This window comes from Pollicipes pollicipes, unplaced genomic scaffold (genome assembly GCF_011947565.3).
Source record: "Pollicipes pollicipes isolate AB1234 unplaced genomic scaffold, Ppol_2.1 Scaffold_3087;HRSCAF=3621_pilon_pilon_pilon, whole genome shotgun sequence".
Lineage (NCBI taxonomy): Eukaryota > Metazoa > Arthropoda > Thecostraca > Pollicipedomorpha > Pollicipedidae > Pollicipes > Pollicipes pollicipes.
In genome coordinates, this window is record NW_023596225.1 from 31,015,786 (window position 1) to 31,028,731 (window position 12,946).

Sequence of the window (12,946 nt, forward strand, 5' to 3'; positions counted from 1 at the left end):
CAGAGGTGTGAGAACTGAAGAAAATGGTATCTGCTTGATGCGCCAACAGACGAATGAATGACAGAACATCGGCGCCAGCAGCTGGTCTAATGCCCTGAACAGCACGTTTTAGTGATTTTTTGCCGGATCCTATTCCTGTGCAGGCGTGCCTCGTGCGGCTTCGCCTGGTGATGAAAACCCACCCGTCAGTAGGTGGCCACCAGAATCCTAATCAGCTCGGCGTGGTGGTTTTTCGAATCGCACCGAGTTTCCAGGGGGTGGTGGCCGGGGTCTCACGCATCATCGGTACCGACGCGCAACACACCGCACTTTCCAGTATTCGCCAGGGCACCGGTAAGCCGCGTCCAGTGGCACAACGTACCGGTGAAGCTCCCGTTCAGTTTTATTGGTGGCGGACAATCTATCACTTATTTTTAGGGTAGGATATCAGAAAGTGGAATGCTTGTACCATGTAATGTCCTCTGGTTTCTGGCTGAGATTTGGCAAACTTAAGTTCAGGATAGACAACATTGTGCTCGCTGCTTAGGAATTGCAATATTACTTTAAGCTCATTTTTTATCAAAAAGCCTTTTAAGTAGTGCCGCATACTGTCGTTTTAACGCCCCGAAATAGTTTGTTAAGTTGTCTGCGGTGTGCTGTGTTTCCTCATGTTACCATGTTTATTTGAGCCATATTACTCACCGATACAACATTGTTAGTAATGCTGAACCCATGATTCAACTCATGACGTTTACGAAGAACGTCATCCAGCTTATGATTCAAAGCGACATTTTTTCTAGAAAAGCGATTCAGCTCACGACTTACCGTAAAGCAATTGACTCATGAATCGATTCATGATTCATATGGAGTCGAACACAAGCCTGCTTGGAGGATCCAACGCTCTTGTCGGGCCCTGTGTTTACGATGTTCGGGCACACTTGATCATTCGAGGGACCTCCGCATTCCGTCTTAGGTACCTCCTTTTGGTTTTTATGTCTCTACGTTTTATCGAGGGCCCCATCTGTCGGCCCGCTCGGGCACACTCGGTCGTTCACACCGTCTACATTGTATCTCGGGTACTTTTCATTTGAATAAACGGACCCATGCTCTCGCCTGGCCCACCTGTCGAGCTGTTCGGGCCAATGGCTGATCCAGAGAGGGTGGGAGCACGGCGTCATGTTCCGCCCTTTGTGCGCCAAAGGGGTCTATAAACTCCGAAAGCGCTCATAACCAGCCGAAGGGACGCAGGTTTCTGACTCAAAACTCAACTTAATTGGGTGTCTCTGGGCTTCCAGACGACCAAGATCGCAAGCGAAAGCGAAGAGCCCGGGAGCAAAGATAATGCTTCGCTGATTGAAAGGATGGTAATTAAGGACAATTTGAGGCTCATTACGCTGTCAACAGGCCCCACGCCGTTGCCGGGGGCCCTTTATGCCCACTTTCTTAGGCTCATCGCTAGGAAGCCTTCCACGTTGCCCTGATTTCTTTGTAATTTCTCGGGGAACCCTACGCCACTATTGAGACACTATCTGGTAACATGCTTATGATCGACTATGACTATAACTTGATCGACCAGGAGCTCTCCACAGATTCTTTCCATTCGCCCGAAAGGCTCTACAGCCTATTGCCGGGGCCCCATATGCCGCGGTACGCTCGGTTGCTCACGGGGTTTCCAGATTGGTCTCAGGTTCTTTCCACCTGCTCGGAGGGCTTTGTGCTGTTGCTGGACCCACGTCAGGTAACGTACAGAGGCACTCGATACCCACGGGCCCCTCTATATTGATCTAGGCCTATTTCCCCTCGATCCCATTTGCGGTGAACCTTTCGCTCCGGTCGGGCCCATTTTTGTTTACGCGTCCAGACACTCTTGATCGCACAGAGACATTAACACGAGCTCGGGTGGGTGGGGGTCAAATTGACCCCCCGGAAGGTTGTTCCGGAATGGTTTACAAACGGCGCGGTGTAGGCGCGCCAAATTTTGCATAGCTATAGACAATTGAATAGCGGATCGTTTGGTATAAAAAATAGATGTACCTTGTAAGGCCGCGGACCTGTGGCAGGTCAAATTCAGCCATGGTTTCAGCGAAGTCAATTCCAAGGGAACCGTTCAATCCGATTCAACGATAGAGTGTTAGACGAAGCCATGCAGCTCTGCGATGCTTTCTTATGCAACACAAATATTCAGTGAGCAAATTATGTTGACTTGAGGTCAGTTGTGAAGGTCGGATCAATGTCAAAAACAACCTGTTTTATTACTCTAGAGGGCTTGCTCCATGGGATAGTTTCTGGTGCTCATTTCGTATCTATTGATAGCAGGAGCCGCATTATACATATTCCACGGATCTCTTAGATGTTAGAACAGGTCATTGACCTGGAATGACCCAGGTCAACATTTTGTTTTAGAAACATACTACCTGGCGTAGTCTTTGTCGCTTATTCAAATGCAAAACTCAGGGCGGTCTTGCATGATTTTGATCATCATGGCCTATAAGAGATCAAACAAGGTCACTGACCTTAAATAAGCATGTGACCTTTTGCTTAGAAAGAGTTATCTAGGTTCTGGGGGCACTTTGGAGACCAACCTGGAATTTGACCTTGTTTGACCTTGTTTGACCCAAATCATGATCTAGGAACTTCAAACTTTGCCCTAATTGAGTTCACGTACAGTCAACATACCCTGTAAATTTGGTGTATCTAGCTTTCTTAGTGCCCGAGATCTCAAGGGGGGTCAAATTGACCCCCACCCGAGCGAAAGGTGTCCAGCCGGCCACCCGGGCGCGTGTTAATTCATGTACAAAAGCGTTCAGCAATTTTCCTTTAGCTTTTGTTTTTCCCTCCCAACCTTCCATAAAAGTGATTCTAGCCCACTGAAAAAATTATGCCACATATATGCTTTTGTTGGCTAAATTCAAGAGCGGAGGCAAGACGTGCTTTTACCCCACCGCTTTGTTCTAGCGGAGGGGTAGTCCGTCCCCAACTGCCCGCGGTGACACTGGCCTTGCGCCGGGCCGCTCCAGCACAAGGTTTCATCATGGTTGATATAGGACTCTTCGTTTCGTGGCCTCGCTCCCAATGGCATGAGCACGTCACCTATCCTGCAATTCTTTTGATGTCTGGCTACTCCCCCTGACCATAATCCTGTTACGGGGCATGGATCATCGGGCGAGGAAGCGCTGTGTGGGCATGCGCTGTAGCTCCATACAAGTGGGCACACTTTCTCCAGACGGGATATTCCCGAGCCCGAGCCACGTTAAAGATCAGATCCGCAGATTGGCGTGGCGGTGCTCGGCGGGCCACCATTGAGCTCAGACACCAGCGCGTGTCACCCGGTGCTTCTCAGCCTGATGAAACACGCGGACTTCGCGTGACACGCAGGTGCCGCTTCGGATCAAGCCCGCCTAATCACGGACCGTGCATGGCCAGTCGAGAACGCCACAGCGATGTGTGAACGGGAACCACACGAACCTCAAAACGCAAGTTTGGAACAAGGTTTGTAACATGGATTGAATATATTAGATGCACTGTTGGTTGTTTGTTAATCTCATTCAGGATTAGGTGTGTTTGCAATTTGAAAGGCTCCAGGCGGCAATGACTAAATGCGTTGATCATGTATGTAGCTGCACCTGCAAAGAACTCATAAAGGAGCATAGTATATTTTGTCCCTGATCTCATGCTGCTCAAACGTACAAACACATTGAGGTATATGAGATTGGGTCTTTGTATGCATTTGGCACGAGGACTCTCAACAGCAACAGACTATCATCATTACATAACAAACTGCAAAGCAAACTTTGGGCAACGGAGGGTAGTCTGGCTCGCTCCCGCACAGACCGAAGCCAAAAGCCGCGAACAACGGCTCCAGAGTCGCATCCACGCCTCGATAAGTCAGCTTTTCTCGGGGTGTTCATATATAGTTCACATCGGACCACCGAGCCTTAGGTGGACGGGAAGATCGAGTTCGGTCAGCGCCAGCAGGCGGCAGATGGTAGACACAGGGCAGCCGGAGCCCGCGACATCAGAAGCTGTCGGCAGGCTCGTCCGCATCGGCAAATGGCACTTCGTAGGCGCTGTAGTACGGTCCCGCATCGGCGTCCATCCGTCGCCGCCGAACGTCCAGGACTCTGGGGCGGGGCGGCACAACGGTTCCGTGAGTGACGGCGGTTCGTGATGGTAGTGATGTCTCCTCCAGCTGAATGAAATGTCATCAGGGAGAGGCGGCCAGACCAGTCGGCAAACATCGGTGGCAAACGGAAACTACTTGGGTGGAGGCGGGACGACAGCTCGGTGAACATCTGTCTGAGGGGACTCCAGTCCGAAAACAATGCTGTGCGAGGGACATGGAACCGTATTCCTGCAACACAGTCTAGCAATAACGCTTTGGGCTTTTGCCTATCTTCTCAGAAACGACTTGGAAAAATTGGATTAGCTGACAAAAGACCTACGATACACAGCCATGCAGCAGAGACTAAACCTGGCCAACATCAACCTTTTACTAACAAACTCAGCACAAAGTAACCTCGATTCGACCCAGCACAGCTTGCTCCCCTCTCGGTCCTAGCTGTTGCCTGCCCCCCCCCCCCCCCCTCCCCTCCCTGTTCTTAGCGTGCGGCCGACCGCCTGGTTCCTGCGTCCGACGGACGAGACTCACGCGTTGCGCGCGAGCGAGCGGGGTCCAGCGTCCCCGCTTGCCGAAGCCGTGCGCCACGTTATGGCCGGTCGGAATGCCGGTCCGGCAGACGATGGGTGCAGCCAGCATGACGACCAGCAGCGTCGCAAGGCAGAAGCACCATGAGACGCGCATCCTGCGGCAGAGACGGCGTGAGATGCCGCGCACCCCGCCAGAGCCAGTATCGGATCAAACCACACCAGCACCAGCCACCATCACTAGCACCAGCGACACGCGTATCGCGCTGCAGTGACGGCGCGGTTGCCGCGTGTCTGCACCAGACCAGCGCCACTGGCGCCATCACACCGCTCGCATCCCAAGGTGGGACGGGTGCCCACTAGGCCAGGACCAGCGTCGCGCTCACCGCGGTCTGAGAGCGCCGGGGTGTGCTCTGCAGCAGGAGGGAGCCGGGCAGTGACGGAGACGACGTCCTAACGTAGTTCACGGCTGGTACCGTTTGTTGGTTGAGGAGTTTTTTATAATGTGCAAGCCGTGTGATGGAGGAAGAGTAGCGTTGTAACGAGCAGGCGCCATCACAGAGCACCAAATAAATCAGGTGTTACCTGTGCCATTATAGGCACGTTAGGTTTGGTAGGATGGGCTAATTTCTTTCAAAGAAAGAAGACTTTCTGCCGTTATTTGCAAAATCTACCTATCTCGTCTTTCAACATTGCAGAGCACAGTCAGCTTCTCGAGTGGCAATTCATAAACCCGCATGTTGAGCGGCCATTAATAGAATATAGTTCTACAATTTATGAAGGGTCTGAAGAAAAATATTTTGGAAGGTCCATGAAGCTTATCTGATTGGTAAAGGGGACGGAATAATCTCGTCCTTCCCTTGGGTTTTTTGTTGTTGCTTTTTTTCCGAAACGGTTCGGAGCAGGTTCTCCGAAATCTTCCAATCCTCCTATGCATGCTTTGCAACGCATCGCTTCAGGGTTAAGGATAAGTGGCATGAGCCGTGGAGGTTCCAGTGGCGGACCGAAGGATGTTTTACTCCCTTTACTCAATTTAATATGTATAAGAGGCTATGTCTGAACGTTGATCTTCCCGAGAGAAATCAATCTTTGTCTCCTTTTTGATCATCGGCCAAGTAGTTCTCCAGATATCAGGGGGAGGAGGCAATGAGCCCTCTAACATTATATAATTTGTTTAGGGTTAAAAAATATTCCTAAAATAGTTCAAACACTCCAGCCGACAAACGCAAAGATGCCATTTTCTATCCCTGCGCACGAATTGGGACATTACAAATACAGCTCATTTCCCAATCATGCCCAAAGATATTCCAGTTTTACAGAAGGAATTGAAGGACGCCAGACATTATCCAGCTTCTCCAGCCCGACCTCGGTTTGGGTGACCGAGTCGGTCAGATGGCTGTTGACAAGAAGTGGCCCGGAGGCCTTATAGAAAACTTGTTTTGTGCGGGATTAGTGAGATGTCCACGGATATTGAAGGTGCGTAATGCGTATGCCTGAAGTGGTAGGTCTTTCGTTGTGGGTTGGACGTTAAACAAATGCTGTTGGTGAAGAACTTTGGAGGATTAATACATATCGGACTTATAGACGGTGTTTTTACCCGAGTTATTTGCACTCGCCGGTGTACCCGGTTGAGTTTTCAATGGGGTGTGGGGGGTGGGGGGGGCAAAGCAGCAATCCCTGCTGCAATAGGAGCAATGCAGCTGCTCATGGCCCTGGTCGGATGCAACGGTGCCTTGCATGAATGAAAATGACTATAATGTCCAACGAAGCTTGTCGAACAAATAATATGCGGTCATTATATGTAAGTACACATCCAGCATTGTAGCGATAACACTATTTCTGCTCGACTAACGCCATTTAACTCCTCGAGACATTGTCCGACCCGCCTGCTCATTTGGTCAGAATGTCCGCATTCAACTTCACCTCCGGGCCGAGGTGGATTCGGACGTTGCAAGTGTTCGGCTATTTCCCCGACTAGGATGGCCTGCGACCGGTGGCGCCGGTTGTGGTAAAGGTCAGGTTACGTCAGAGGTCGGACGGGCCGCGCCAAACATCGGAGACTTTTTTAGACTTCTGACCACAAAATTCTGTCGATGACGTGGAATTCCACGACCGAATGGTGACGTCAAGTCTCACGCAACGGGTAATGCTTAGCGTGGGTCCCAGAAATCTATCCATGAAAGCTAAATGATAAACCAATATTGCGTTGCGTTCTGAGCTATTTGTTAAAATGCTTCTGCATCGGGGACTTTTCCAGCCAGCTCCCGCACATCCGCCTATGCCATAAGGATTCATTGCTATGGATGTATTCAAGTGTACTTTGCCTGCACACATGAGCCACATAATGTAACATGTAAAACTTGCTTACTCTAAGCCATTCGTGGCCCACAATGATAGTTGGAAATCCTTTGGCGAGCTCGATACCGGTGAGGCATCCAGGTTATCAATCATTACGCGTTTCCAAGGTGGTATTTTTCACCCCTCAGCCTTCGGTGGTCGGTCATGTGGATGACAAATGAGGCGCTCTAAAGATCAATCACGGAGATTTGCATTCCAGAACCACCCATCATGCCAGAAAAGTCAGTCTGCTGGCACAGGGAGAGTTGAAAATGCGCTGTGCACGTGACAGTTGATAGGCATGGCTCCGGCTGCAGGCATGCGTTTGAGGATCAGTTGAGAAGTAATAATTTGAAGTACATTTTTAACTTACGCATGTGCATCAACTAATAGCTAATATTTCTGTTTTAGCATAAATGACCAAGAGGGAAATTAAAATAGTGGAGTGCGCATGTGAGGTGCGTGCGTGAGACTTTTTGTATCGAATATCATTTCCCCTCCCTCACAGCTCACAATTATCCTTACCTTCCTTTAATGCCCAGTTCAAATAGAAGCGCTATACTCATGCGTCGTATATCGGTATGCACATAAGATGGCTTACAACATACGGAAAACTTCATATCAGAGAGCTTTCAAGGCACGAAAAACACTCGAGCGTAGTATGAGGAACTACAAGAGTTGTATGCATGGCCTTTGTCCATAACGCTACAACCATGGCAATAACAGCAACACATCTACGACTTGTGCACCACGTCATTGGGCCTGCTCCGCTTAGAAAGCTCAGTGACTCTCATAGTTGTCAAACTTGCAGAAAGAATGTGTGGACCCTGAGTGATCTCGACGGTCAACGCTTGGGAAATGTGCTCCTGGAGAGCCTATTCCAGCATCTATCTCTGCTCTGCTGACAAACTAGAAATGAGTAGATTGCACGAATTCTTAGAAAGGAGAACTTGGCCGGGGTTCAAGTTACTTGCTCTACATGTGGTCGAAGCAAACATAGTCTATTCGCGCGAGTTGGGTATGATTTAGCGTTATCCATTTGCAGATTAGTGTCTCTCGCAATTCAAGCCGAAGCAGTCGACACAAGCAACGTTAAACGGTAGCAACCGTTTTTGCTTTGTACCGTTTACTCGCAATAGTTTCGGCATTATTACCCGTACGGTATCAGCATGAACCAGTCTACCTCACCCCACGGCGACACATGAAGCACTGAATCTAGACTGGGGGCAGAGGCGCGGCGGTATCCAGTGACGTATCGTCTTCTGCGTCACGCGCGACGATCCCAGCCAAGAGGGATTTCCCCTCCCCGTAGATCGCGTCACGCAGAACACGCGTGACACGGGTGTCGCTGGGAACAGGCATTTTTCTGGGAACACGCGTGCTGATATTATTACACTCGCCCTGGTTTGCCAGAAACATCGGAAATTTATTAATCGGGATTTAATTCCTGTTTAGGGCTGCTCTTTCTGCTTTGCAACGTCTTCACATATCTTATACCCTCCCCTGGACATTAATTAAAATGTCAGCATACCCCACGTGTCCCGCCGGCACGACGCGTTGGCTTACGCGCTCGCAACGTCTTTCTCTGATTGGTCGACGAGAGCAAAAGTAGAATTCGGTCGCGTCTTTCATCCCCCGCTTCACCGACACTGTCGTTAAGAGTCATTGACGGCTGACCTTTGAGGAGCAAGAACATTATCACCGCAGTTGTGTAAACAGTCCGGAAATTGCATCTAGATTGCTGGATAAAAATGGAACTAAGGTCATGCCACTTAAAATACCCGCTCCGATTGGAATCATTACTGACGGATAAATGTCATTTCCGTAATAGGTTTGCGCGCCCGGTGTTTTTCATAAGGAAATCCAAGTTAACAATATCGTTTATTGCTAAAACGGAGAGCAGATGTGAGCAGCTTATGACGAGCCGGTTAGATGGTAGCATTATATTCGACATTTAAAAGTTCATAATGAGATGCAGAATATCTTAAGCCTATAGCCATCAACGCTTCCAAGTGCAATTTGGTCGTAACCGGAGAGATCACCAGTAACGAACTTTGCCTGGATACGTGTCCATAATTCTGTTGCTTTTTGACGAAAAAACATCCATCACACCTAATTTGCTTCCCACCTTCCTAAAGAGAATATTGCCTCAGCGGCAAAACAAAGCCGGCGGACCAGGCTCGATCGCGACATCTCACCGCAGGCATTGCACGGCATCGCATAACTACATAATATATGGCCTAGAGCCTAGCCCATCGTGTAACACAACCATCATACTTCGGTCCTATGACAAAATCATGACATACATCTCATCTTATCATACATAAATATTTTCACTCATAACACCAGCAATCTACGGATCTAAGCACGGAAGGCTTTTAAGGATATTGGGACATGCGAACGCTTGTGAGCCAGGCATGCGGACTCCGAGGTTGAGCACAAGCCAAGAAGTTGGCTGCATGTTGGGTGCTAATGTTTTCTTTTTCTGATCAGCGTGGATCCCCAGTTTTGCGGTCCGCCTCATCCATGCATTGGCGGATGACTGTGACGCTGACGGCGTCTTTTTGGGTCAGCCTGGATGTTTGTGGAATGGCTCTCCGTAGGTATGCCCAGTGTCGTTGCGTCTCGCATATATTCATTGCGGTATAACCTGCCAGGGTGCTCCGGCTTATGCATTATATATTTAAGGTAGCATGCGCATCTCAGGACAGCGCGTCACGTCTGTTGTTTCTGCCGGCTGTCCGGCACGACGGAGGACAGAGCGACGGATTGGCCAAGCTGTGTCTCAGTTATCTTCTGTTTATGCCTCAACATCTCCGGAACGCGAGCAAAACGCGACAAAATGAAACCCAGGATACAAGCACCCCTACACACCAATGGGCAATCATCTCTCAAATACCCAGAATATAGCACATCAACGCAGTGAGGACCTTCATCGTCCGCAAATGCATTTACATGGCAGACTGCTGCACTGCACGCTGACCACCGGTTCGCAGAAGATCGTTGCAGCGTAGCCTGAATAAAACCCACTGTGTTTAGACATGTAGATCGCTTGTGTGTGAGAGTACGCCTGCATGCTGGATACCGTGGGGCGTACGGGATGCATGGTATTACTTACACCGTGCGAAGGTGACTGCTGATTCATGGGTAATGTATGAGATGGACATGCGTACCATGCCTGCGAGAAGCACGGTAAGCATTCTGGCAGAACAATATGAAGAGGTAAAAAACACCAATGCGATCAGATCGAGGCAATGCATGTGAGATAAGGCCACGATGCTACTAAGCCAGTTTTACAGGCAAAAATTATGATAGCCTTTTTACGGTGGATTAATGCAGTGAAAGCATTCAGTTTTTTCAATGTTTCTATGAAGTTTTAGTATAAGCGGTACAATCTGAGAAGGAAAATATTGTTTTCTTGCAACGCCTTTAACATGCAATAAGTATCCCACGTGTATCCAACTAAGAACACGATTTTATATTAAACGGGACTATTTTTACATATCTCTTCAGCCAATGCTTTTAGTTCAGCCAAAGTCTAGAAAACTATTAGGTCTGGCAATCAGCAATGTGAATTGGCTCTAGGTGTTGGATGCTGGCTGAGCCATTGCGTTGCACATCGTTGCAGCGTGGAGCAGGACGGGCTCTAAGGATCATTTCATTCTAGGATCATTCATCTTGAACTATGTAAAGATGAAAAGCCCTGCAAGCTCTATGAGTGCTGTAAGTGAGCTCTGTAATCACCGCATGCCTATTAACAGGGACGCTGCAAGGAAAGAGGAGCTTGTTTTGTCGCATTTGCGTCAGAGATGGCAACGAATGCTATTTTACGTTTTGAAAACTTTTGGTAGGAAGAGACCTGGCATCATGCCTGTCCATAAATACATGACCTTGCTTATCGCCAGCCAGCCGTAGTTTCGTCAAGTTATCCGTCTTTACAAACACGCTTTTAAATATATGCGGAACAGTTCTATCCGAAAACCGCTGATAAAAGGTGTGTGGCTAAGAAATGACCGCTGAAATTTTTAAAACGTTTTAGGCAGTTTTGCACCGTAGCCATTCTTGAAAACGACCAATCTGGATGATAATCCACAAACTACGACCTTTTAATGGCATCTACGAGCTGTTAATTCGCATCGATTTTATAGAACTTACAAGTGGCTTAAAATTTTCCCCCATCGCCGGTTTTTTTAAAATATTGTAGTTATGTCTCGAAAATCGTAAGTTGGATCAAACTAACGATAAGTTTTAAGCCGAATGCTTTCACACACATAATAAATTAATTCAGTTCGCCGTATAATCCTCTAAAAGATCATACACAGAATGATGAGAAAGCAGTTTGTGCTTTCCGCATTGTGGCAATCGATCTGGATTATGATAGCCCAGCTGCACCTCCAGAGAAAATAACACGAAGAAGTACGCCGGCCGGACTCCCTGGTAACATTATTCGGCGCACGCGGAGGCCGATTGTGCCCCACCCCTTTCATCGTGCGGCAGTTGATATTCTTTTCTCCGTCAGCTGCCATGGCAGTGGACAGTAGGCCCGGTGTTCGTGACTATGTTCTTCATCTCTGTGGCGGAATTTATTCGTTTCTTTTCGTGAATATTGACAGAGGAGCAAAACGTTGCATATAAATCCCGAGAAACAGTCTTATCCACCTGCACTGATCTTTGCCAACCAATACTTTTTCGAGCCCTGGGCCCGTCTTTGCGACCCTCTTGCTATACCGCAATTATCATACTCATGTTACAGTTGCCTTACTCAATGTAAGCATCTGTTGCTCCTGGGAACGCAAGGCAGTGCGCATAATCTTAGGGAGATCATCATAATGGTGTGATCGTCAAATATCACTGGACGTCCCCCCCAAAAGCGGGCCCCAAAACCGCCCTTGCGTCTGTCATGGCTTTGAAAGTTGACAGCAGACGTAGAAAGTATGTGAAAGGGAGCGTTCTACATTTATATGGTGTTTTTAACTGAAACAGCCACATTGAAGACCTTTCGGTGCAGTTCACACCCGCGGAGAGGGAGAGTCTTTTCGGGAAAGTGTTTAAAGGCCACCTTGGCATCCATAGCACCATTATAACGTCGTTCAAATTCCGTCACTCCATAAACTATGCGGTGACCAAGACCGCATGGCTTATCAAGACCAAGAAAAATGTGATGATCGGGTCGTTCAAATCTGGCGTTCGCCAGCGCGATTTCCAGTATAACGACTGACAGTTGGCTCTCAATCAATGTTGTGTAAGGCACGATAACGTAATCAAACAATGACGTATCGAGGAGCATATTTACTTAACAGAGACACTGTGTTGTTCAGAGCAGCATTTTCTACTTAAAAGCAGATCAATCAATGTAAGTGAGCTTGTTCTATCATGTCTGGTGTTTGCTTAAAACCTTGAAAGGTGAAACATTCTCCTTAAGGGAAGTTTAGAACATATAAACAACCCTCTTTTCACCGTTTCGGGGAAGCGCGGGAAAAACAGACGGGGAGCAAAATCAACTTCCACCTCTAATAGGATGGGGTTTTCACGTCTTGCGAAGTTGCGCCTAGTCGGTGATACTCCAGCGATGTGAGATCCAATACGCGGTTCCAAGAATATGTAACACATTCACCTATTGCAACTGACTGCTGTGTACCAAATGCCGGAGCAACATATGAGTACAAGCCCCATTTAGCGTCTCTTTCGTCTGTGCTATTTCGACGACAGTCCAGTCGCCGTGGTTTCTGTTCTGGGGTGAACTTTTGCTCAGCACCTCTCCTCTAGCCGTGATCGACTTCGCCTGCCGCGCCTGGGCTCCACTCATCGACGCCGTTCGCCAGGCTTCAGATTTGGCGAGACAAGTGTTCATCACCAGTGCTATCACGTCTGTAAAGTTTTTGACAAAGTGTATCGTTCGACAACTTGACCCCTGAACAAAAATGGAGATGTTTCAATCCCCTGGACTGTCCCTGTTGCGTATAGCTTTGTAAGTCCGCTAAGAAAA

The 12,946-nt window shown here is 48.4% G+C and overlaps 1 pseudogene; it reads right to left on the reverse strand.

The window, feature by feature from the left end:
- The window catches only part of LOC119090034 (exportin-2-like), a 115,943-nt pseudogene that overhangs the window by 75,864 nt on the left and 27,133 nt on the right, over window positions 1-12,946 (reverse strand).